The sequence below is a fragment of the Vanellus vanellus genome (genome assembly GCF_965231255.1).
Source record: "Vanellus vanellus genome assembly, chromosome: 1".
NCBI lineage: Eukaryota > Metazoa > Chordata > Aves > Charadriiformes > Charadriidae > Vanellus > Vanellus vanellus.
In genome coordinates this window covers 196925792-196953729 of record NC_138905.1, presented here as the reverse complement: position 1 = coordinate 196953729, position 27938 = coordinate 196925792, and the positions used below count along the sequence as shown (strand labels likewise).

At 43.1% G+C, this 27938-nt stretch overlaps 1 protein-coding gene across 1 annotated transcript in view; it reads right to left on the bottom strand.

Annotated features, from left to right (window-relative positions):
• STARD13 (StAR related lipid transfer domain containing 13) overlaps window positions 1-11377 on the bottom strand; it is a 314488-nt gene extending 303111 nt beyond the window's left edge. Inside the window, exon 1 of the mRNA XM_082484956.1 lies at window positions 11289-11377. The gene's annotated coding sequence lies outside the window, so the exon portion shown is untranslated. The remainder of the gene's footprint in view (window positions 1-11288) is intronic.
• Window positions 11378-27938: the final 16561 nt, after the last annotated feature.

Below are 27938 nucleotides of genomic sequence, written 5' to 3'. Positions count from 1 at the left end.
GCAGCTGCAGAACCTTCCCCCGACCAGCCGTAAGCCAAATCTCTTGTCCCTGGAGTCCTAATGCTTGGGAAACCCACTAAGCGGTCTTGGTTTGCAATCTGTGAAAAGCAGCATTTTCGCTCGTACTCCGTGCCTTTCGGCTAGCTTAATCTGGGATCAACAACGGGGGGAGATGATACGGGCTGAACTCATGGCAAAGGAATGCAAGGGAGAGAATGGCAGTGGCAAAGGAATAAACCAGATACTTGGTTATTTAATTCCTCCACTGTATAATTTACAATTTTAAATAAAGACCAGCATTAGTTACCCTCCCTGTCCTGAATCCTGGTGTTTCTCTTTCTTTACTGCCTACAAGGCTTTCCTTGGCTGTCTTGGCTCTACCAGCTGTTGGCATTGACTCAGGCCTTGAGCTGTTAGCCAAATAACATAGCAAAGGCTGGCCTCCTTGGCCAGAGACACCTCCTGTGCAAAAAAGAAGAGATGTGGGATTTACTTACAGGTGCAGCTCTACCAGGAGAATCAGGCACGTGGTATCTAACATTTTTGCATGCTTTCTAAGCCCTATCAAACTTCTGGAGACTTCCATTGCAGTTCTGTTCCCATAGGGTCTCCTGGAGGAAAGACATGGAGCTGGCCAGGCCATGGAGAAGAATATTCCCCTAGGTCACATTCCCTGAGGCTGCTTCCAGCAGGCAACCTCATGGAGGAAGAGGAGGAGTGACTGGGAGTCAACCATTGCCATTTACGTCAGACCTGCATCCCCACTGATAGGTGTGGCCTTATTTCCATCATTTTCTTGGCAGTTTGGAGGTTCATCATCAGATATGATTGCTGGCCAGATCACGCACGGGTGCCGCAGCTCTGCAGCACACTCAGAGGCACAGCACCAGGAGTTCCCCATCCCTGCTCCCACAGAGGTTGGGGCAGAGTTCCCATTAGCTGCCACACATTTGAGGACATGACCTTAAAATTACAACTTTTTAAACATTTTGGAGACAACTTTTTAAACATTTTGGAGGAACACAAATTGCTGACAGAGACTTCGAGGTAATCAAAATCTTAGGTCAGGATGAAAACTCTGTGAAGCTAGCTCCAAAGAAAGAGATGGTTTGGCCATATCTGTAACCTGGGGATTGATTAAAAGAAGAAAAGTTTTAGTGACTAATTTCTACAGGCTCTGAAATATAACGGGTTATTAAAAACACAACCTAACAGCTGCAGAATCTGACAGAGACATTGTTCTCCCTGAGCATTTGTTAATAGAGTATTTCAGATGATTAAATAGCTAATAAAGTCAGTCTTTGCTAAGTAGACGGATACCAGCAATATTGCAAAGGTAATTATAGATTTCTATCAAAAAATTCTTGACTCAAAATATTTCTTCTCAGACTGAAGGTAATACGCTGGTCTCAGTTAAAGAGAAAATATTTTAGCTACTATTAAAAGGTTTCCAATTTGCTCTACTGTAGTGGCTTTCAATTACAACAAGTTTCAAGGTGTATGTTTTCAGACCGAATACTTTTTCAAGGTAAATTCTCAACAGCTGTCACATGAAACTATTTCTTCTATTAATCATGATCTTAGGCTTTTTTGACAGCATAGGGATCACAGAATTATAGAATAGTTTGGGTTGGAAAGGACCTTAGAGATCACCTAGTTCCAAGTCCCCTGCCACAGGCAGGGACACCTCCCACTAGACCAGGTTGCTCAAAGCCCCATCCAGCCTGACCTTGAACACTTCCAGGGATGGGGCGTCCACAGCTTCTCTGGGCAACCTGTTCCAGTGTCTTACCACCCACATAGTGAAGAATTTTTTCCTCATATCCAATCTAAATCAACCATCTTCCAGTTTAAAACTGTGACACCTCGTCCTATCACTACACTCCCTGATAAAGACTCCCTCCCCATCTTTCCTGTAGGCCCCCTTTAGGTACTGGAAGGCTGCAATAAGGTCTCCCCAGAGCCTGCTCTTCTCCAGGATGAACAACCGCAACTCTCTCAGCCTCTTCTCAGAGGAGAGGTGCTCCAGCCCTCTCATCATCTTTGTGGCCCTCCTCTGGACTCACTCCAACAGATCCATGTCCTCCTTATGTTGGGGGCCCCAGAGCTGGATGCTCTCATGAGAGCAGATTAGAGGGGCAGAATCACCTCCCTTGACCTGCCGGCCACCCTTCTTTTGATGCAGCCCAGGATGCAGTTACCTTTCTGGGCTGCGAGCACATACTGCCAGCTCATGTTGAGCTTCTCATCAACCAACACCCCCAAGATCTGCATCTTTAGGCTGTTTGTTTCCTTTGCTCCTTCACAGGCATTAGACAGGTGTGATATCTATACCTCTCTAAAGTTGCAGAGTGGTAAGAAAGGGTCAGAGAAACAGTGTGAGCAACACTTGCAAAAAACCCCAACCACAGAAGAGTCCTGCATGCACTGCCTGTCTTTTTTTCTCCTGATCCTTTAGATCCTTTACTCCTTCCCTGTGAGGGCCATTAGAAAACCAGGGTAATTTTTTTATGTCTTGCATACACAACTATGTTAGCTAATTCACAGACTGCAGGAAAAAAAAGTTCTTTACATCAGTAAATTATCCCATTATCACAGAGGAGCATGCAGCAGAGCTTGTATTTACACTGAAGCTAGTTTATCTCTACCTATGATTATTTTTGCCTGGTTTATAGAAATGTAATAGATGCTCATTTCCATTTAGTCGAGCCAACACACATCGTACAGCAATGCCCATGTCTGCTTTGCTTTGCATTTCTTGATGTCATCTCCTGTGCCTGCTTCACCAACCCACCCCCTGCCTCAACATACTTGTTTTCCTCTTTGACGCTGTCTCTTGAGGACTCATTCCTATTGTAAAATCAGTGAGAAATTAGAAGGCAATGGCTCAACTGTAGAGCAATAGAAGATATTTCCAATATATACAAAGAAAACATGTTATTGCGTTCCTTTCCTACCTTTTGGGTAGTGCTGCATTTCTCAGACAAAGTATTTCCAAGAAGCTGAGAGTTTTGGGGTATATGTGTATGGCACCCGGGCTGGAGGAAGAGCACTGAAGACCAGCATGCTTCTGCTGCAGATGTGGCTGCCTCTACCACCTGCGGCTCCAGCACTACCGTCCCTGCGGTAAAGAACAGCCCATGCTCACCCAACCTATAAAATGCAGCATGGAGATGGCTGTGACTATAGTGTGGGCAGCTTAACCTGCTCTGACGTTGTTAAGAAATGCCCTCAAATATTTCATATCCACACAAAAAATCCCCTGGTAAAACACACGTGAAGAAACGGGTGCCGGACCCTGAGCTCCAGCCCTCCAGGAAGACCATGCCATGGGTCAAAAGAGGGTTGGTGGTGTATTCAATTATGTTGATGCATTGTAAAAATAGTCATACCAAAACCATGAGCAGGACTGTCCCTTAGTTATCCTCTATTTGCAGGAAGATCAGTCTCACAAGCCAATAAAGGATTTCAGCAGCGTGCAGGTGGGATGCCTGCACAGTCAGAGGGGGTTGTTGCACCATGGATGCAAGGATGGAGTGCGTTACAAAGGACTGAGAGCTGTAGAGCTTACGGCACCCCTGTGCAAGTACTTGAGTACGCTGGATCCAGCAGGTTTTGGAGGCGACTACATATTAAACTACTTATTAGTTTATTATTAAACATATTAAACTACTACGACATACATATTAAACTACTTATTCTTCTGCATCTAAATATGGTTGACAGGTAGGTTGAGAGTTAGGTCCAAGCCACAAATGTATATCAAAGTCACAATTTATATGACAGAGTTGAAGGGGCCTTGTGTCCTTTTTTTTTTTATTATTTATTTATTATTACCAGCCATCAAAAGACATCCTGCTGCTAAATGTTTTTTTAGGTTTTCAAGGCACTTATATATCATCCTGTGTTTGGATCTACGATTTTGGTTTGTTCCCATTTCTAGTGAAGTTTGAGTGCAATAAAGAGTATTTTAACCTCTATTTACTGCACTCACCATCAGCTAGCTAGATCTTTTATTTCCACTGTCAGTGACAATAAGAAATTGGTGACAAAAACGACTATTGTGGTTGTAACTGCAGTGTTATTTATAAACAGCTAGATGCAGAAAAAATGCAATTTAAATTTCATTGTGAGCAATATTCAGGCCTAGAGCTCCCTAATGCACAATTCATAGCTGCTTAAATTGTAGTCATTACTCTCATACTGCAATACTGTTTGTCATGATAAAGGGAAATTACTTTTCTGTCAATTACTCCTGCAAGATTAGTTAATTTACATTTGCAAAGGGTATGGAGCAGCATCTTGATTCCATGGAGATGTTTCTCAGAATTTTTGGCAATTTAAGGCTTGGGGGGGGAAGTAAATGGAAGTCGACTTCAAAATGTTAAAAAGGAACAATGCATACATCCCAAGGTCTTTGTACCCCAGTGAAGAGCAGCAACAAAGAGGCAATGTATCGCCTACAGACTGCTAACTTCAATGTTGCAGAAAATTGTACTGGGGACCTGGAAGAGGCATACTCCTCTCTGCTTCGGTCCTGGGCAGACAAGCTGGTAGCATTTGAAATCACTGCTTCTGTCTATACGTGAGTTGTGTGTCCAAATATTCTACAGAAAACATCCTACCCTTTGGCATCCCCTTTTGCAAACCTCTGTATGTTTGTTTAATCCATGTTGGGATGGAGACAGCAAGAGCCAAAAACATGAGAAGGAATGTTATTTTTACTTGCTTGCTTGGAAATTCTGGGTGAGTTTCAGCACGCCTGACTTGGATGCCCACCTGAGGCATCACAGCTCCCGATCCCAGCAGCCAAATTTAAAGTGTGTAAGTTTGATGGCTGAGTTCTTTTGGAGGGGTGATGGAGTAAGCAAGCACAACGGTGCCTGAGGGACAATGAAGAGCTCTTCCACCGTGCCTGAGAAGCCGCTTCAGGAGGGAGTGCAGTGGCCGTGCTAGCTGCAGCCTGCCCAATGCTCTCGGGGGTGAGGGCACTTGCTGCAGATGTGTCAGGACGCGGTGCTGTCTCTCCCCAGCCCTTCAGGGATTCACACCCCCATACTCCCGACAGAAAGAGTAAAATTTTCTCTTCCCTCGGGGGATATTGTGGAAAGGCCTTTGGAAAACACAGTGTTCGAGCAAGGCCTCAGATTTAGCGCCGAGAGCGGGCAGGGTTATAAACCTACCTCTGCCCCAAAGCACCTGGAAGCTGAGGCCGTTGGGTATTTTCCTGTGAGTCGAGTAGAACTTGTGGAGTGCAGACACACCGTGTAGGTGTACTCCCACGGACCATATGCAGCTGGCACAGCGGAGCCTAACCTCTAGGTATTATTGCAATTAAGATGATGAAACACCAACAGCGCGGGCATCCTTAACACTGACGCTTGTGTTCAGGCACGCCGGACTATGTTGATACCGATATCCCGATCCTATATTGGCATCACAGCTCTCATGGCGTTTTGCAATGTTTTAAGCTTTAACCCCTGCCAAATTCCAGCCAATGTAGTCACAGCCCTCCTTCCCAATATTGCTGTCTTGATACAACAAAAGGGGCAGAGTATCCTCATCTTTCCTCCCCTGCCTGAGCTGCGTGCGGTCGCTGTCGCTGGGCTTTGGTGCAGAATGTTTCAAAGGCAGAAATTACACAGGAGGGAGCTCTCTGAAGAGTTTACCAAGTGTTTGAAGGCACCTTAATTATATGTTATTTCTGTTCCCATTAGGTTTAGTGGATTTGCAAAGCTAAAACTGGACTCTGCTCCAGCCACCCATGAAAAACATCAACAAAGCGTTTAAAAATCATGAATGTTTATGTTGCCTTTAACTGTTTTCCATTTCCGTTACCTGGACTTTCTTTTGAGATGCATATTCTTGGTTAACATCAAGGCTAAAATTCTACTTTGCACAAAAGGTAAATCCACATTTGTTTCCAAGAATCGGTGTTTTAATTAGATGGGCCTAAATTCTGCTGGTTAATAAAGATAGGTATGAAGCCAGGAAGGTAGGTGTAAAGGTATAAATGTATAAAGATATCTATCAAGGTATAAAGATATAGACTGGAATTTTTAAAGTTTCAGCTTGAGATGATGACAGACAATATCTAAAATTATTTTCAGATTTTTTTTTCTTTGGCTAAACTCCAAAATATTAGAGTCAGTCCCACTGGTTTGCTCACAACTTATATGTTTAAATGCCCCCTGTTTAAAATATACTTAATTCCTCCATTCGTACCACCGCAATAATATGCTGGGGAAAGGGCTCTTAGCCCTTTATTCATAGAGGGACAGACATATCTTAAGCCATATCAGTTGCTGATTCTGTAAACTGTTGAAAAAAGGTAGGGTTTTTTATGATGGCCAGATATGACCTTCACACTGCTGTAATTTCAGGACGTAATGCTGTGGCACTGAAACAGCTGGGGTTTAAATGTTGAAAAATCCAGTTGTGGTCGTAAAGGTTTTGGGATCAACTGCATTTGGGATCCCTCTAAATTTTCTGGAGAGAGCCGGAGAGCTCGTGGTCTGGGTTGTTCAGCAGTGCACCTCCCTCCTGCCCCACACATCATCACAACAGTGTGAACCCAAACGATGCGCCTACCTTTGGCACATGAATACACTTTTTTTTTTTTTTCTGAGAACCCACAACCAGTAATTTAATTAAGGTAATTTAATTTGTCTTCAAAACAATGTATTATGCATTAATTAAGGTAACTTAATTTGTCTTCAAAACAGTGTTATTCACCCACCCTAAGGCATGAAACACATAGCACAAAGGGTAAAAAACAACATCAGAGGTACATGACTCTTACTCATACCCTCATCTTTCCCCTCGCCAGCTTTTGTGCTTTCTCATTTTCAGCTTCAAGAAGCATTTGTGTCGTATTAGCACAAGTCTGTTTTTTCAGTGCTTTCCCTTGCCCTGGAACTCCCTTCCTTTCACATATTGCTTCTGGACAGCTTTTCTCAGGTGACTCAAAGGCCCCAATTTCACAAAGATTTTGTGAGATTATAGTGTGATACTTCTCAGGCCTGAAAAAACAGTGATATTAGCAGCGTTGCAGCCAAGGTGTTATCTCTTCTATCCACAAACCTCCTTAAATTTGCGGGTTCTTTTGTACGTGCTAAGCCACCGCTTCTCTTCTTCTGGTCGGTCCCTTTCATAACCCTTATTGACTAACTGCGGGACAAATATCCCCATCTCACAAATGCATATGTGGAAGCAGAATATGCATTTTAAAAATAAAAATATCAGGCAGATTTTTTTACTTTCCTATTGGAACTACTTATTCCAAACTAACAGCCCGTGATACATTCTTGTCAGTAGCAGCAGATGCAACAGAATGATAAATATTTATAAACGGTAAGATTTTATGAAACTTTAAAGTTTTGATAAAGCGTTATAAATATCTCTATAAGTTCTATAATTAGGCTGCATGCATCATAAGAATATTTTTTGTTACAGGTAAACCTTGTGCCCATACAGACAGAATTTAAGTTATTTTGGACTAATGGAGTGCTGTTGTTGAGAACATGCCGACAGAGCACAAAAATATCTGAGTAATGATAAAAAGTACTTCAATAGAAACTATTTTAGCTGCAGTTCAGCAGAGCCTTAGCTTCACCTAATCCCCACTTCAGTGGTAGATACGAGCACACTTCATTCTAGGAACTTGTGAAGCACCAAAGAAGAACAGGCACTCCCCTGCCTGTTGGCTTCGGTGGTGCTTTTTTCTCGGTGATGCTGAATGTTTGGAGACTTGAGTGTCCCTGGAAATCCACACAGCAGGTAGCACTTGTAACGAACTCCTTAAAATCTGAACAACTCTGGTTTTGTTTCCCCTTCAGAGTAACCAGGAAACCAGCCTCACCCCAGGCCCTACATGGAGTCCTCCCCTTAAGATCTTTCTGTAGCTTTGGCATTTCCAACTAGCAGAGATGAATTAGCTGGGGAAGGACTTTTTACTGGAGCATGTAGAGATAGGATGAGGGGGAATGGCTTTAAACTGGAAGAGGACAGGTTTAAATTAAACATTAGGAAGAAATTTTTCACTTTGAGGGTGGTAAGGCACTGGAACAGGTTGCCCAGAGAGGTTGTTGAGGCCCCATCCCTGGAGGCGTTCAAGGCCAGGCTGGACGTGGCCTTGGGCAACCTGGTCTGGTGGGAGGTGTCCCTGCCTATGGCAGGGGGGTTGGAACTCGATGATCTTCAAGATCCCTTCCAACCTAAACCATTCTATGATTCTATTAATTGCTATTGGTAAAAATATAATCAAATTCAGTTCTTTAGCTGCAGCAGGAGAGGTATAAACTAGCCATTGCTGACCAGCAACAGCAGTATGAGCTGGGTCTCTCATCTGAATAGTAGCCAATTTATGCCTTTGGGATAATTTCAGGAGATAGGACAGAGCCTGCAGATCAGCACACAAAACCTCTCCTCTCCTTGGGCAGCAGCTCTGGACTATCATAGCACGCAGAACAGCGAAATCAAAGCAGTCGTAAGGAAGCTCCACCTATAGTACAAAGTAATGCCATTAGTCTCTCCACGACAAAGACCTGGGAGTTATTTTGCTGAGTAGGTGGCCATGGCAACAGTGTGGTTATCATCACAAAACAGAGGCGGAAACAGAACTTGCTCTAGGAATGGGGAAGCAGCTTCCAGGAGGTCCCATAGTATCACAGAGAGCAGAACTTTCACAGCAAGAAGCCAAGCTTCCTAAAACAACATCCCCAGTAAAGAACAACATAAACCTAAAAGTTATCAATGAAAACCTAAAACCTTTCTGAGCAGGAGGAAAGAAAATAGAGTACTTTATTACTTTAGGTATATGTCAAAGAGCTAGATGATGTGTGACGGTGAGTAGCTGGATTTAGCACCTTGCTGCAAAACCATGTATGGTTTGAAGAGACATAACTGAAGTTGGTGGAATAGGAGTGCGACTCTGCTGTTTAATCTTTTCTTTTGGAAGAAGTTGCGGGTGAAAGCACAACTAGAAAGCTGGCAGGGCCACAGCCATCCTTCTGCTAGCAACATGCCCAACCGCGGCAGCTCTTCGTTTATCTTCTCGCCCGGCCTGGCAGGGATGCCAGCTGCACGTATGGAGCCACATTCCAACTCCGGTCACGCTGGAACGAATCCAGGGTCATGTCATTGACTTCAATGAAGTTATTCTTTATTCACGCTTGCCTAGCTGAGATTCTGGCCCATTCTATCTAGGTAGCAATATCTAATAGAGAAAAGACTGCCAAATTAAGGGAACAAGAAGAACCAGACTATGTCACATGAAGAGGAAACTTTTTACATTATAAGGATTATAGAGGCCCCTTAGTTTAAGGACTTTATCAGCATTTAAAGGACAGGCCACTGAAAAGCATTTCTGTATGTGCCTAGATTTTCATTTTAACCCTCATTTTCTATTTTAGAAAATGGAAAGAAAACGGATTGATTTTCACATTATTGACCTAAAAATACTGCAATTTTTTTCAACACAGAACACTAATTCATTATACGTTTATTAGTGTTTCGGGTTAAGATGTCTTCCTTTTAAGATTTCCTCCACATCAATTAAGATGGCCTCTTGGGCATGCTGAGTTTCATGATTTTCTCTGTGGGAGCATTTTTCTGTCAGGGCCAAATTCAGCTTTGGGAAAAACACTTGTGTTTTGGTCTGCTGGACAAAACCTGGGTGTCCCTACTGCAGGGACCAACAAAAGATAGAGGAAAGGAAAGAAGGTGAGGGAAATTTATCATCACTGGGTTATTTTCAGTAAGTTCAGATTCACGCAGGCCATGGCTCGATGATACTGTAACTCTGACTTTAGAGATCCTGGTGCTGTAACAAAACCTCTGCAACCAATGACATAAGAGTAGTAAAATGGCATAGATTTACCCTAGCAGTTCATTTGTTAAAGAAATATCGACATTTACTTTGTACCAGGCAATGGACTGAACTGCCTCATCGCCAGTTGTACAAAGTTGGTATACATCCCGTGTTGTGCGCTCTGACTAATTCCGCAAAAATGCACTCGTATGCCCACACCTCATCTGGATGCTGTTTGTGTTGCTGCGTGATCTGGAGGCGCCCAGATGGAGAATGACTGGTGGTGGATCCACCGGGGATGGGATTTCTGCCATGCCTACTTAGCAATAACACACCACTGATTTTTCTTTTCATATCACCTTTGGATTTCACCTGGGTCCAACAGGGTATAAATGTATAAACTGATGCAATGCACTTGCCACGGCACAGAAACATGAAGTTGTTTGCTTTCTAAGGAAAATATACGTTAAATTGGGAAGGATGTTGGATTGTTTTGGATAGCTAGAGAGAGCTGTGGAACAATCCAGACAGGATGTGAAACAACCTTTTTTTTAAAGCATGTATCTCAGCTTTTACTAACATCTAAGTGAATCAAGAAAAGTTCCAGCAAAGATCTTTTCACTCAAGATTGTATACAAAATTACATCCTAGGATGACAGAGGTTCATCCTAGACCATCCTGGACACTTTCTGTAGGAAAGTGAAAATCTCACAAGCCTGGAGTTGCAAACTGCCCGCTCAGGTTTGGACTCCTGACCTGGGTATCAGCTCCTAGAGCTCTCCCACAGAAAACTGTTTCATTATTCCTATTCAAACACATGCAAGAAAGAGCAGGTTATTAATGTTTCAGCTACAAGAATGATCCTCCTGTGCACTAGTAAGTGCTACGTATCTGTTAAAATTATTTCTATAAACCTGCATCAGAGTGGACAATATTCTTTTAAACTAATTTCCCGCAATCATCATTAATTGGCCAGCTTGCTGACACCTGGTACCAACAGATTTTTCATCTAGTGAGCGCAGTGCCACATAATGGTAACAGCAGGTTTTAACCTAATCCCTCTCCATACACAAGCAAACATCAAATGACACCCGTGACAAAGACACACAGACCAGCCTGACATTTGCTGATAACTCCCAAGAGATTCTCCCTCAGCACAACTAGTCCTGCTCAAACACATTTTCCAGTGGAACAGATAATTTGAGGCCATTTCCAGCTAGCCTAATTGCATTCACTGAAAAGAGCATCCTCCTCCTCCTCAGTACACATTTATTAGTCCAGCCGCAAATGCAGCTAACACTTTGTGAAGTTTTCCAAAGCAATAATTATTTCATCTTACAAGAATTCACAACAGCTTGCTTGATAATGAAAAGTTATTATGCAGATACATATACTTCATGCAAAGTTGCACACCAAAAAAAAAAAAAAGCAAAAAAAAAAAGCAGGCGTTTAAAACTGATGTTTAATTTCCACTCACAGTTTTGAAGTCTAAGCATAAAACTTCTTACTTTGCAGCTGTAGCTCCAAGCTGTCTGGAAACATAATGCAGTCCATCAGATATCCTGGTTTTGTTTTCTTGCATAAAAATATCATCTGTCACAGGCACAGGAGCGGACTTCGAGGCCCGGCCCCTTCTGCGGAGCACACCAATCCGGAGACCCTGGGAGCACATGTGGAAAGCCGTCACGGGCAGCATATGCTCTGGGGGACCCGGGTGCCAGATGGAGGGACGCGGGTGTCAGCGAAACAAGGGGCTGGGGGTGCCCGGGACAGGGAGGAGAAGCCCCACGGTAGGAGGCAAGGAGGAGGGCTGGGGCGGGGGGGAGCACGACCTCGGCCACCGCAGCAAAGGCAGACCCTGTCGCAGACAGCCTCAGTGCCGCTGGTCACCATAAGGACACCGGAGCCTGAGGCCAAACATTGTGCCTTGCTCCTTTGGGCCTTATTCTTTACTGATTTTAATAAAAATAATCTCATTTACCATTGTATTAAATCACTTTATCACTGAGTTCTTCTAACCCCATTTGAGGCTTTTCATCCCAAACCTCATCCCTGCAAAACCACACCTGTGGAAAAGTCCCGGGCGTTGCCAGCTCCTTGTCACCGCGGGGCTGGCAGTGCTCTGGACCCAGCGGGTCAGCCTCGCCGGGGTTTCCCTCCCTTTGCCCGAAAGCTCCTGCGGTCCCCTCGCCGCACGGCCGGCTGCCCCCGGGCTCCCGCTCCTCCTCTGCCTCCGCCGCAGCCGCCCGGCTCTGCTGTGCAGCTTCCCCAGAGGTCCTTTTCTCCTCGCATCTGTTTAACCTGATGATATTTAAATTCAAACCGCTTAGAAACTGTATTTAGAGACGTACACCTGCATCTCGCTGGTTGGCTGCGCGCTCAGCCCTGGCGCGGAACCAGGGGTGAGAAAAACTGCGTGTACGTTAACGAGGGCTGAAAGTGCAGCAGCGGCGCAGCGCAGCGAGTCAAAAATCAGACCGTACACTGGTGAGCGTGATGAACTAACATCCGTAGATTTGTTTTCACTCCTGGAAGCGTACTTGCAAGCCACAACACGCTGGGAAGGGAAACCAGTAAACACACCAGTGCAAAAGCTGTGCCTTTTCCAGCTGAAGTACGAGACTTAAAGGCCTTCCCATCTCGCACCTCTCATAATCTCAGAGCTGGCTTCATTAATTCAGAGTTGTAGCTTGATTTGATCAAAAGGCCTTACTTTCGCAGACAGAGCGCGGGTTAGAGTGGACCGGCTGTAATAAAAACTGCCAGCGCTAGCCTGTGAATAACTTGCTGGTTTAATGAGATTAATTTTGCCTCTACGTTCTAGCTTAGTAGATTAGTAAGCCACTAGAGGCTGATTTTACAATGCTTTTCCTATGGTGGACATAAGCAGGCTGGTTAAAAACTTTGACAAAGCTGCTTTTTCCACCCCCAGAACCCACCGGTTTCTCAGAGGAAAAATTTCCGCAGAAAGACACTGAGACAGGACGGACTTCGGTCAGTGAAATAAGTTCCCGCCGGTTTCAGGGTGGAATTTCCCATTTCCAGAAGCCGAGGCCAGCTCTCCCCGAGCAGGAAATAACTCTCCGTTAGTAAGAGCCAAGAGCTGTAGTGGAAGTAATTTCTTTTATCAGCCGCTGGCGGGGCGGGGAGGAGCGAGGGGGACCGTCTTTGGGGTGTGTGAGGTCTTTTTTCAGTTCTGCAACAAGGAGCAAACTTGTTCCCATTTCCCAGCTGGGAACATTTTGTTCAGAGGTTTCCGAGCTGGGAGCGGCCGGGGCAAGGCTGGCCAGAGGTTTTCCTGCCTGATCCCGATCCTGCACCCGGGGCCGGGCAGGAGGTTGGAGCTGGGTCAGCCTGCCCGGCTCTCCCACAGCACAGCAGGACAAACCTTCACCCCCCTTTTGCTGCTGAAGAAAATGCTCCATCCAGCAGCACTTTGGAGGGAGAGACGGAGGAAAAAAAACATTGGGCCTTGTAAAAGGGATATTTCCGCTTGGTCTGAGACCTTGTCGGGGCGACGCAGAGGAACCCAAGAAGAAACCTCCCCTGTACAGCCAGGGGATCCGACCGCTGGCTCTGTTACCCCGACATCCTCATGGGCTTTCCATAAGCTTTAAAGAGGCCTGGCTTCATGGTTCCTTTTTTGATCCTACACGAGGTGAAACCTCCAAAAGAGACAGTTCTGCCCCATCCAGCCTCATACCCACCCGGCAGTGACAAGTGTCCGCACTGGCACACCTGAGACCCGCCTTGACCTTCTACCAGTTGTAGCCATGGAGGGGGTGGCCCAGCCAGCCCAAATTCACGTGGGGCCTGGGAAGCTCACCCTGTCAGCCTCTGCTAAACACACAGCCAAGCCAGCTCTTGAAAGCTAAGCATATATGCATTAATGGCTGAGATTTAACAAGTCACCTTACCAGAGCAGTTCGAGATGAGCAGTCCTGTCATCTCTCTCAGCCTATTTACTTACCAACACGGCGCGGCTCCCCGCAGGACATGTGTGCCATCTATTAATTCTCAGGTCTATTGCATCTCCCCAACTCCCAGCGTATATATTTTTTCCTCTCCTTTTAGTCCTGATAATGCCTGACTGTGTCATACTAAATTCCTGTCCTTGGTATTTACAGCCTGCAAATATTTGTAGACTTATCACATCGCCCGTGAGCCACTGCTTCATCAAGCCCTACGTATTTTTTTCCTCATTAATCAGTTCCTCCAGTCCCTCTATTTTTGCTGCTCTTTCCCGTAGAGTTTTCAGATTTCGTTAGGTTTTAAGATACCAGAGGGAAGTTTAATTCTTTTTTCTTTTTCTTTAAAGAATAGCGATAGCTATTCTTATTCATCCAGCGATAGCTGGATGAAAATAAAGGCATATTACGGACAGTTTAAGGCAAATTTGTATTTGAGCTGACCAACTCTAAACCTCATACTCGTTTCCTTTTATTTTTCACATTTCTTTGGATGACTAGAGTTTTATTGAAACCCCGATGCTGCAAACTGTTGCTTCCCCTCTCATCAAGCACACTAACATATAATTCACTGTCTTGGGTGAATTCGCTGACTTGCATGAACTGACCCGCTCATGCAGGTAAATGTGCGTGCAAACAGCTGTATGGTTGCAGCCTCAGGACGAGACCTTCAGCGGTACCTGGGAATCCAGTCTGCACCATTGCCAGAGTGGTGGGGTCTCTGCAGCCAAAATGCAGATCCTGGGAGGCGCTTCAGCCCTGCCTGAAGCACCAGTCGCAGGCGGTGATTTAGGAGCAGGCAGCCGGGTCAGTGGCCACCTGAGAAGATCGGTACTTGCTGCAGACTCTCTGTCTCCATATCTCCCCTATGTTACCCCATGGCCAAAGTGCAACCAGACATCTGAGTAAAGAGAACCGCCTTGCAACATCCTGTGAATACTACACGCGTCTATCCAACCTTTGCCACAGCTGTGGCACAAATAGTACTTTACACTGCTAAAGATCCCACTGGAATCTCGCTGTACTTACTGAGGCTTAGTGGGAATTGAAGGAGAAAAAAAGTAATCCCCAGACAGTTTAAATAAGGTTTGATTATTCACGGGAGCACCAGGGGAATGTTAAAATTCTCCTGGGTTTGCTGGGAGCCTCTGGCATTGCCCCAGACTGCTGTTTTCCAACCACCCCCTTTGCTTGGATGTCCCTGAATACAGACTGTAACTTTAGGTAAGTGAAATTCCTGCATAGGCGATGAAGAATCAGTCGACAATTCAGGGCTGCCCTCTGTCTGGTGTATTTTGGGTACTCGGTGGAGTTTGGCTCCTTCCAGATCCTGGGAAAAAGGTTAAACTCTGCACCTTCTGTCTGACTTTCTCCACCAGAGGCTATTCCCTTTGGGCCCCGGGCTGTCTGTGCAATGCAGGGGCCGGAGAGAACGAGGTCTGTAATTTTATTCTAGTTATATTAGGCTTATTTTTATTCACATGAACTACAGCAAGCTGTAGCTGTGCTTCTGATGTCACTTCAGCTGCAGTGTTCCCGTTAAGGCTGTTTAACCATTCAAAGGCAAACAAAAGCAACCTAAACAAACGCAAGATAAAGGTAATGAAACAAGTGCTTTAAAAATGATAGCTGGTTGTCTTTGCAATAATTTGCATGGTCTCGTGGTTTAGGCCTGTTTTATGGCCCTTGTAATTTCATAAAATGCTTGGCATGCTTTCAGTGTTTTTTCCAGCTCTTGAAATAACTGATACACAGGGTGTTTCATCGCAAAACCTCATAGCAAGGATTTTTAAATAATACCTGAATTGAATTCAATCCAATCACGTTGCCCTAGAACGATTTCTTTAAGACTATGAAAGTGGGCAAAACAAATTTCTATCTAAAATTCATCATAACTCATACCAAGAAAAGGCAAGAATGCCTTCTGGCCGGTCTGATTAACAGCTAATATATACTGATAAATCATAAATAGGTTTTAACTTTCCCTAGATAATTTCAGTTAGTAACTAGAAGTATCACCCAGCTCAGAAATTAATTCTAAGAAATAAACATAATTACCTGCTGAACTCCTTTTTTTGTTGTTTTGTTTTGTTTCAGAAACTAAGGTCTAAGTTCTGGTTTAAAAGATTTTCCCCTTGTGAGCAGGTTAGCAGGTACTCAAACCAGTACTTTGAGAAAGAATCCAAATGCTCTAGACCAAACTCCAAACTTCTGAGTGCAACTGTTTATATAAATCAGCTCAACCGGTTCCCCTCAACAATACAGCACTTGTAAATGTGATAGCACCGTCCACTTTCCATTAATATGCAGCTATCAGTTGGTGAGTCACACTATAAAGCATTTAACAACTGTTCTCATAAATACCATACGCCATCTGTTAACTGAATCAAAAGGCTGCGTGCCAATTTTACTTTTGGATAGAAAGGTCTGTTTTAAAATTACTCCAGCAGTCTCGGGGCGTACAGATACTGTAAAAAATGAGGCTAGAGACATGTCATTCCATCCAATTCCCAAAGAGCACAGCTGAGAAAGAAAACATTTTTATCCAGAGGGATACTTTGACATTTCACCATTTGTTCTCATTGCAGGTTGGAACCACAGGACTTGAAATTTTCATTATTCATTGCAGGAAATACCAACCTGATTTTTTTTATATTCTTAGGAAAGATGTCTACATTAGGTTTCTTACTAATTTATGTTGAAATTAAGTATTCTGACATGCCCAAAATACAAACCAAAAAGTTTTTATCTGAGTTTGCTGGAGTGATCTGAGATACTTCATTTTCACAGCAGTTCAGTTTAAGATTCCACATGGTGACAATGGCACGTCACCTCACAGGAATGCTGGCTCGGGCCATCATCCCACCCCTCAGGCTGGACACTGATTAGGTCACATCTTCTCTAACACAAGGAGGCATAGAAGTCCCCTGATGCAGCTCACTCCATATTAAATTAGGGGAGAGTTAAGAGAGGAAGCTTTGGGCATTGTCACTGCATTGACAATCATTGCACAGCTGGAATTAAATTTCTGTAAAACTCAGATAACTCAAACTACTCTGAGGTTTATTGTCCTGATATAGCAGGTAAGGACATTTTAGTGGGAAAGGGCTTAAATGTCTAAAAGATGCATTAATTGGTCCAATGGAATGTACTTGTCATGACACACTTTTCCCCTGCTACCTATATATTTTTCAGTTTTCATTTTTCAGATATAAACCGATTATTATCTACCGCCTTTCACTGAAGCTGCATTCAGTTATAGAGGCGGAACTTAAACTGGTTACACTCCAGAGGTGATAGTGGGAGGGAAGGAATAGTGGAGGTGATGGAGGGACTGAAAGTGGCTGAAGTATCACACGGAGAGCTGGAGGTGAAGATGCATTGCAGTGTGTGGGCCCAAGGGAGTGGATCTGCAAGAGGAAAGCAGGAATAAATCAATATTTAGAGTATAAAGATAAAATCCTACCAAATTATATATATCTCCTTTTCTCTAGTGAATGCTGGAAAAAAAATTCAGAGAGGTTTCCGTGGGCACTGTTTTTGAACAAGGGCTGCAAACTTCAGAGAGGAGAACATGTCTGTCCTACTCAAGAGGCAACTGTGACCTTCAAAGAACAAAAGTTGCCTTCTGTAAGCAAGCAGAAAACTTTACCTCCTACACGTCCGTTTCTCCTTCCTCATGCTGTCAGCCGGCTTCAGCACTATCCCGTTTCTGAAGATCAGATTGACACGGAACAAGGTATTTCACAGACATATATCTAAAAGCCTTCCATATCCCCCAAACATAAATGTTGCCCTTGAGATGTTGACCTCATCAGGTTTGAACAATTTTGCAAGGCAAGTGGTACTGTTTTCCAAAACCATGTTTTAAAAAGAAATACTGAAGTATTGAAAACTCACAGTTAACCCTGCAAAGAAATAAAAAAAGTGAAGCAACTTCCCTCCATAGCGACAGAAGCTCTGTTGCTGGTGGTAAGATCTTCAATTATAAAACTCCAGGCAGCGTCATTCTTGGATGTTTCTTTTCTGCACTGGTCTTGATGATTGTGTTTTTCTGATCCACAAGAGCAACAATACACATTTTGGCTTATTTGAGATTGGTGGCTGTAGCAGTAAGAAGGAATATAAGGTCTAAGAGATCATACTGTGCAACTACAAACAAAAAGGACAGCCATTTCATTCTTGGGCAATTTTTGCATAGGATAAAGCTCCTAGAAATGAAAGTGGGGGAGGATACAGAAAAGAAAGATGCCCTATTTCTTCCCTGTCTAATCACAATAGTTATACTGAACGCAAAGATGAGATAAAGTGACTGCACATGGTCTGCCAAAACAGGGTCCCAACATCTCTGAGGCCCATACTGCAGCAGTTCTCCACCACCTCTGGAGGGCTCATATTATTATTCTTTATATTCTATGATCTACTATTATTCATTTTCCCATTTTATGTAGTGTTCCTGCTTCTTACAGCACCAGCTTCTGTATCTAGCAGAAACACTCTGGAAAGTAACTGTATTTAAAAAAATCACTTGAATCAATTGGACTTCTGAAGTTCTGTTTCCATTCATCTCCTCCTTGATCTGCTCTATCCTAGAGCAAATGAGTCGCTGTTCCCTGTCATGCCTCCACATAACAGTTTCTGCACGAAAGGACAGCTCTGACCCTTCAGCCTCCCTGCCAGCCTAGACCTTCCTGGGGACAGACTTGTAGCTCGGTGCTCAGCCTCCTTCAAGCCCTACTCATGGAGCAAGAGTTGAGTTGCAGTATGGAGTTTAATCACTGAGCCCCAGGTTGCTGCTCATGTGCTTCCCCAAGAACAAGGGCCCCAGCCACATATCTTCATTCTTTGAGCTGCACTTCTAATCCTACCACAGAATCAAAAAAGATCTGAAATTCTCAAATCTGGCTGTAAAATTTAAATCTCCGTGTTCTGTGAGTATTTTAAAACCACTGAATGTGCCAGATCAGTCTCAGTCTCATCACCGCTGTGTGTATTGTGAGCAACATGGGCCCTGGCCATGCTCTGGGCAGAACTGAACTACCTCTGCCTTGGATCCAAGCAAAAGAAGGGAAAGTGGATGCCTTAGGAGTGTGCCAGCCCTTGTTTCATGTACTATGCTTGCCAGGATCATATGGCTTTCTGGTTTTGGCACAGAGTGTGGCATGCTCTTCTTCTTTTTGGGAAATGGACACATACTGGCAATGGCACGTTTCAGGCTTGTAAATGCTTGCAATATACAGGGAAAATATATTGCTTCAACACTCTCCATGACTGCTGGAGGAATAATAATCTTCATTTTCTTGCCAGAGGAGCATTCTTAGGCACACATCATAGGCTCACAGAAGCGTTGGTTGGAAGGGACCTTTGGAGGTTCAACCTGCAGTTCAAAGCAGAACTATTGCCAGCACTTAGTCAGGTCAGCCATGCTTCTTCTAGTTGAGTTTTTGAGACCCATTCCAAGGATGGAAATTCCATCACCACTCTCATTAGTCTCTCAAACTGTTTTCCAAACTCTAGCCTGAATCTCTCAAGACACAATCTGTGGCCATTGCCTCTTCTGCAACTGGGCAGCTCCCACTTCCAAGAAATATTTGATTATGTAGTCTTTGTAAAACCCTTTTTCATAGTTTCAGGCTGCTATTTGATCACCTTCCGACCTCCTTTTCATCCCAGAGACCTCAGCATCTCCCTCAGATAATGTCCTTTACGCCCTAAACTGGATGCTATTCCAGATGGGCCAGTGCCAAGCAGACGAGATAGTAACACCCCTTGCTATGCTGGTCCTTGCAATGGAGCTGAGGAAGCAGTCTGCCTCATCTGTAATGAAAGCCCACTGTTGGCTCATATTCAACCTGCCACCTGAATCCTTAGGTTCTTTTCACTAGGGCCAGGCTGCTCCTCAGCCAGTTGTTTCCACATCATACTGGTGCAGGGGTTATTCTGCCACACATGTGGGGCTTTGCTCTTCTCCTGGCTGAAGAAGTTGGGAGTTCATAGCATTTCTGTTGGCCCAGTCCTCAAGTTTCTCAAGATCACACTGAACTGAAGCACACCAGTCAACATCAGCTGTCCCCCCTGGATTGCAAGTTTGCTAAGGGTGCACTTGGTGTCATCATTGAGGTAGTTACGAACATGTTGAAAAATACAGGCCCCATGCCAACTCCTGTGATACTGTGTGTGTTACCAGACTGCAGCTGAACATCAAGCCACCACTGATTACTCCTGATGAGCCCAATGGTGCAGCCAAGTTTCAACCAGTCTGCTCTTCCAGCCCATATGTACGTCCTCAGCTTCTGAGCAAGAATGCCATGGGTGTCAAAAGTCAAGCTATAGCACATCCACCACATTCCCCTTGTCCAAAAAGAGAGATGACAACTGGACACAATGATAAGGGCTGAAGACTGGAGAGTCTGTACTATCGTGCCAGCACAGTTTTGCTGAACAAGGTGGTTCAGGCATTAGAGGCAATGTAACTGTGTTAACACAATGCTCCCGAAAAGTTAAATGGCTTTGCGAGTCCCAGCAACTGTGGACGAGGGAAAGGCACAAATATGACTATTTTGCTGCTATGCCTTCATTAGCTTAACTGTCCTTTAGCTCCAGCACTGCGCTGCATAAGCATATGCAGAGAGTTGAGTATCAGCTTTTCGCTTCACCTTCAATTCGCATATTGTGAAGTTTTGTGTGAGTCATTTCAGAGCCCATTTTCAGTATTGAACATGTAGTGCTAACCACAGATTTCAACTAGAATTATGGAGGCTTAGCATCTTTGTAAAGAGCTGCAAAACTGAGCCATTTTATCTCACGGATGAGCAGAAAATAAAAGATATGTAATAAAAGATATGTAAACTGGCTGATAATTTGAACAGTTTAAAATCCTCTGAAACTCAATGCTTATGTCAAACTGCCAACAAAACCCCCAAAAACTGAGATGAAAATTAAACCCTCCAAAACTTAACCAGAAGATATCTGTTCCCCAGAAAAGTGAACACTGTGCTTTAGCTTTCAGTCCCTACAATATTGTAGAAGAGGGACTCTAAAAGCATCTACAGAGACTTTTATATCTTTATAACTGTGCCACGTCATTATGTTCAGATCATGCCCTCAGTGATACCCATGCAGGAATCTGAACATTAATGATGAGAACATAATATGGAGATTCGGGTGTTTTGGGAGGGTGGCTGAAGGTCTGATCTGTGATGTGGAAAGGGGAGAGAAGGGCTTGATTGTAGGGCTCCTTGATGAATTTGAAGGACTGGCATTCAAGAAAAGGAGTAAGAAGAAATTGCATAGAGAAGCTAATGAGGGACCCTGAGGTGGATGTCCTTCATAGTACACATTCAGGGACAAAGTCATTTGAGTGTACTACTTGTACACGTGTACATGCTTGAATGCTGTAGTCTTTTTTTGTGGAGTATAACCTTAACCTGGAATGCAAAAGTGTGTGGCAGGATGCATTAAAATTCATCTGAACTTTGCAATCATATTGAAGAACTTCATTACCAACATACACTCAAATTTTGTTTCAGCTTGTTTTCCATATTATTACTGCAGGCTGCTTTTGTCAATATAGTGGCATTTATGGAATCCAATAGATGGTAAAATAGAAGCGGCACCACCATTAACATTGTCTTTCCTAGCAAGTAGAGATGTTGTGCACAACTCTTTCCAGTGTTCTCACAGGATAAGATCACAGAAAATACAAGCCATTTTTTCCTTCAGCTAGAGAAAGCATTTCAAGAGAAGACAGCACACGCTGTCACACTGGTGTTAAAACCAGACTGGGGCAGTCATAAGAATAAGCAATGCTATTGAGTGAGAGAGAGAAAAGCTGCTTTGTTCTTAACATATTTCCTTTTATCTGCCAGAGTGCTGCAGTAACCTCAAATTTTCTCTGTATTTCTTTGAAGCAATGTTGTCAGCAATGGCCACTGCAGTCATTTTTCAACACACAAGACCTTGTACCTAACTTGTACAAGTTACTACTATTTTTATTTGCACGCATATGAATTACTGGTGTATGCAGTGCTGACAACGGCATCATTCCAACGTGTGCCTCACTTCACAGAAGCGATACTGAAATACTCAATAAATATAGCTAACAGTTGGGCATGCAGAATTTGTTACAAAGTACAGAGCACTAAGATGATCACTAAACATGAAGAGGAGGGAAAATTTTCAAAGAGAACCAGAAAACAAGCAATGGATTTCTATTGTCCAGTATGTAGCTTAAAGCTGTAGACCACAGACCGTATTGCAGTAAAATTCAGAGCTCTTAATCATCTGTTATCTCACGTACAGAGGAATGTCTATTGGACTCAGCCTATTGCTTGTATTAAAATGGATGTGCAAAGAGGGGATGATCAGAGAAATGTGGAGCAAGAGCTGTTCAGTTCTCACTCAGGTACACAACGAACAGCAACCACAGTAGCCTACTCAGTAATCCAATTGCCCTTATTAACTACAAGACTGCTGCAAGCTCCAGTCTCCTGAAATAGCCTCCTGTAGCATCATTACAGTAAAAGCCACCTGCTAGATTTGCAAAAAAAGTAGATGGTTTATCATCTTTAAACATACGCCCAGAGCTGCTTTCCATGTACAATCCCTCTCTTGCTTTCTGAGATGTCATCTTTGTAGGCTTTCTATAGCGCCGGTATTAGATCTGTATGTACAACAACAAAGGACTTTTGAGATATCACAAATTCTTTAATGTGTCAGCCAAGAAACCTTGGAGAAAATACAATGGATAAGTGAGAAACATAGAAAGTAAAATGCGTAGTCCAAATTGCGTAAAAAATATTAATACTCTGATTTAAATGGGGTGTATCACACCAGTATGAGAAGATGCCAAAATATTTCATTTTGGAGAGGAGTGGTGGGCTCAGCTTTAAAAGAAGATGGAAAGAGATAGCTAGAACCTGAATCCACAGAACAGATCTTCTGGGTCTACTTCTCTTTCCCCTGGAGAATTACAAATATGAAGGGAGCATTCAGCTGAGATTTTATGACGTCTGCTCAAGAGAATGTCTTCCGATGAGGCACCAAGAAGAGATCGCACAGTATCGCAACACATACCAACCCTGTGAGCATGCAGCACTTAATCTTTTCTTTCATAAGGAGGCACAAGATAGCCATCCCTGGAGATGCTGTTCTCACCAGGCATCTTTTCTGGTATAAGAGGGGTGCAATCACCAACAACCGTTTAGCTCAACTTGTCCTAGGTAGCACAAGGTTCAGCAAGATCCTCAGGCACCTCAAGTGGTGGCTACTGAATAATTTGCCATAAGTACAAGAGCACCACCTTGTGATACCTGAATCACAGCGTGCCAGCTGGAGAAGGAGAGTGGCAGGAGCAAGCGGGCCCATCCCCGAGAGTCCTCTGTCCCTGGGACAGTCAGCATCACACAAACCTGGATGCGCTCCCTCTTCATTGCTTACCGCCTTAGTAAAAGGCAAGACCACAGAGACAAATGTGGAATAACGTATCACTGATATTTGAGTTGGGGGAAGATGTAGTACAGCTAATATTTTCTAGTGTGTCTGTCTGGAAGCAGAGCAACTTCCAGTGCAAGTAATGTTATACATCCATCCAAAAGGATGTGGCATTAGCAGTAATAAATCACCTAGCTATAGCTACAGCCACCAACCAAATGCCCATACAGCACAACAGCATACAGGATTTATTAAATTGGACTGCTGCAAACCAGGTAAAATCTTAGGCTAGGGCAACAGAATAATTTTTCTGGGTTTTCTCTATTTTTTTTTTTTCTAGTTAGACAGCACAGTCTTGCTCTGCATAGCTGATCAGCCTTTGTATTTTGCTCTGTCTTCTGTAGGACCATTAAAACTGCCAGCCCCAAGTTACAGGTCCTAGAGAAAAGTTTTCATAGGAGACAAGAGAAATAGCTACTTTCTAATTTTTATAAAGCAGCACATTCACTTGGAGCTGCCTTTCATGCTATGGTGAAATTCCCATTGCTGTAGGGAATTTTTGAAAAAAAGTTTGTAGAAGCTGAGGGTGCTTGCCTGGCAAATAAGGCGTAAAGGTCGTATACAAAATGCAAAACAGTGCGTAGATGCTATCTGCAACAATACTCTGGGATAACAAAACTCTGGTCTCACAATCATGTTTGCAAAAGAAAGAGGTTGCCAAAGAAAACTGCAGAAGTCCCAAGGTTTAAAATTTTAATGTTGTTCAACATATAGCTTTAGTCAAATCAATGCAAACTTTGGAAGTGCTGGATGAATTTAAATCCTATTCTGGTAATTATGGTAGGAATATGAAGCAATATAGAAAATTTTAAAACATCACCTCCTACTCATTTACATAGCAAAATGAGAAACCATTTGAATCCCTGCCATATTTTTGAAACAAGACATTTTTATAAATTCAAATAATTTAGGAAGAGATTCCAAAAGCCTTTAGGTGCCTATGGCATAGCTCAAGCAGAATTTAGATGCCTGCATTCGAGTGAGTGAGTCACAAAAATTCTGCCTGTGGCATGCATACCTGAAAGGCACCTAAGCTGTCATCAGTAAAGTTATTTAGGCACCTAAAGTACTTCTAATGCATATTCCCAGAGGCCTTCTTATCTTGGATGAGACGAGCGTCTCAGCATATATTTTGTTTCACGGTGTGGGCGTTCTCAAACTAGTTGCTCGGATCCTTTGTAGATCAGGGATGGTTACACAATGCCCAGCCTGTACCAACACCACTGAGCTCGGCACAAAGCAGAGGGCTCATACGCCTACTGTTACTCCAAAAGCATTTGAAAGAACATCCCTATGGGGTGATGCCCATCACGTGCATTACATAAAAGGTGAGGAACAGTGCCACTTCTGCTAGGCATCTTCTTTTAATGGAGTAAACAAGTTACTCATACTCAAGCAGCAACTGAAGTGGCTAAGAGGGACTTCAGAGCTGTAAATCCCTCTCTCATAGGCGCCTGAATCGCAGGGACAGAGAGAGGGAACTGCAGACATGACCCTTGTTTCAGCATTTTCTCTGCATCCCTCTGCTTGGTACCCTGGCTGTTGTAAACCCCACAGCCCACTGCCTGAGTCTTTCCCTCAGCTGTGTAGGACAGTTCGGATAGTTCGGGGCTGCAAATTTCTGCCTCTGAGCTGGGCACTGGAAAGTCAGGTGGGATGTCTTCAGACCTGGGTCCTTGTGCATCTGGGCCTTTAAGGCTTTTCTTTTTCATCCCAACATACGTAATTATAAACCCAGATTTTGGCAGCCACTTGCCCAGAAATGCTGAATAAAGAGGGACTGTCCTTGTATCGCCATTGATTCTCTGAGAGAGTTTTGTAGGCCTTAAAAAACATCAATACGCATGAAATTTTGCAATCAAAGGAATAATCTGAAACTTTGTGTTCTTATTTTTTAAAAAAAAAGAACAACTTTTGAAGCATACCCCTTTTAAGAATGAAAGATCCTAAATAAAGCACCCTAGAACATAGCAATCTTACTGAGTATTCCTGCTGCTATACTGAAAATGTCTTTATAAGTGTGAAAACATTGCTTGGATGCTTTTAGTAAAGAATAGTATACTAGACAGCATGGCAATATTCTCTGTAAATGTGAAATACTCTAAACATAGATCAACACTGCAACCAGTGATACAGGAACTGGGGCTACAGGGAGAGCCACACCTTGTGGAGCATCTCTGTATGTCAGTATTTCGTCACTATGGCTGGGAAGGACCCAGTGGACTTGCCACTCTGCAGACCCACACTGTGTGTTACAAGCAGCTGAAGGAGGAAAAAAAAGGGCAGTTTGGATCTGTCATCTGACCACCTTAGTGCTGAAGGTTTTTCCCTTTGAGAAATAAGGTAACAGCTACTAGAAGAACGTATCCAGAAATATAATTAAAAATAGCACATCCACAACAGACATTTTAAACAAGTTTTTAATACTGTAAATAAATATGTTCACGTCAGTTGGCCAAATGTTTCCTTTACCTGAAAACACATGAAAAGGATTATGCCCCAAAAAATAACTTACGGAAAATGTTTATCTGTTGAGGGCAAGATGAGAGACACAGTAAAATGAAGGTCATTATTTCTTTAGGTATCTCTTATAATGATGCTGTTCCCTCTTCACATTTTTTCCACTGTTTGTTTTGGGATATTTCCCCGCTATGGGCCTGCGTACAGAAACTCAAAACTACTCCAGTGGCAGATGTCCAGCAGCAGCCTCCTCCACACTCTCTCAAAACCCACTGTCCCGACAGATCCCCTCGGTGGTACCACCGTGTCATGCACCGCCCCGTCCTCCTGAGTAGTGACTTTAACAAGTCCGGGAACAGAGGCTGAAATTAAAGTTGCAGCTAACTTCAGCCATGGCACATAGCACAAAAATAGCTTCCACCTGTACTTTAAGTACTACGCTAATCGTAACTCTTCTATATCTACCCACCGGTGGCAGTTTCTAGAGCTCTCACGGCCGTTAATGCTCACAAATATTTAGCAGTAATAACCCACCAGAAATGTCACAGCCAGGAAGTAAAATGCTACACCCACAATTCTTTGTGCATTGTATTTCACTTTCATTAAAGCATAACAAAGCAGAGAAAATAGCCCCAGAAAAGTTCATTTAGCCAGTTAGGGAAAGATGTGATTTTTGATGTGTGTGATACTGGCTTATGTATGAATCCATTTTCTCTGCCTGACCTTTTCCAGATCCGCCTCTGTTGTTTAGAAAATAGGTGTCTTTGATTCATGCTGGATTTCCACCCAAAGGGGGCCGCATACATGGATCAAGAGATCAAAGGTGCTAATAACCTCCTGAAATCTGCTTGGTTGTGCCACTCAAACTAATACACCGGTACGAGTTAGCTTCCCAAGTTGTTATGTTAAAGCAAACACAGTGCATTTGGGAAGTTTTCCTTGCAACTTTCATTGCCATCCACAGATTTGAGATAAGATAGACTGCTAAATATCCTCTCACGTTGATTTCTCTCCTTTAGCAACTGATGCTACATTTCATCTTTCAAAAAGTGAAATTGCGAGCTAAGAAATGTTTGCAGTATCTAAACAGGCACTCTCAGTCTGTCAAGGCTTGAACAGACACACAATTCATGAACTGAAACTACATGATATAACAACTCAACTATTTATTGACTTGATGAAGCAAAGCCTGTTACTAACAATAGGCTATTCAGATCAACCTTTCTTTTCTGATAAACACACTAAAACAAGGAACTATAGGGAATTCTGTTTTTTTTTGTTTGTTTTTTTGTTTGTTTTTTTTTTTTTTTTAATACAGATGAACCCAGTTTCATTCTTATCATAGACGGGAAACATTTTCTGGTTTAGTCTTCAGATAATTTTGACCTTAGAGTTTTCCTTTTAAAATACTTCTGCAGCTTTCCTTGGAGAAGGATATTCCAGAGCTACGGAAAATACTTTACATTGATTCATATTCTCCATCAGCTTGCTCATTTCAAGGTTATAACAAAGTTCATCCCAAAATGATGTCAATAATTTATGGCAGTAAACATCTGTGTTCCTAATACACTGAATAGTTCGTAATGCACATGACTCATATTTAAATCACTCATTCCAAGTCTTTGAATTATCAAGTGGAAAACAAGAAGAATGGAACAAAACTACTGCAGTGTTTTAAGAGAAAATCAAATTTGGAAAGCTGCGATATTCTGAATAATCTCATAATCATTTAAAATTGTATGCAGCAACAGCAAAAAAGCAGTAAAATAGACTTCGTGTTTTAAATTGTGCAGTAATCCATGCTAGACTTGCAGTGATGTTGGAAAAGCATGCACCTTTAAATATGAGCAATGTGTATATTCAAAAACATATAGCTGGATGAAAACAAGTATCAGACAATACTGATACAAATTTTGACCTCCTGGTTTCACTAGCAAAACCAGAAAAATTGCTGTAATCACTGCATTAGATAAGAACAGTGCACTGAATTTACAGCAGTTTGTCTTCCATAGAGGTAGTTTTTTAATGCAAAGCAGAGACTGAACTTCTTTGCATGATTAAGAGGCATTTTGTGATAGACGCAGCTGCATAAACTAAGAGCGTTCAGCCAAATGACTCAGGAGGTCACTGCCACAGAAACATGTTTTTATTTGGGTAGGAAGCCATTACACGTTTGGTGAAAAAGCATTAGGGCTCTTGATTTCCAT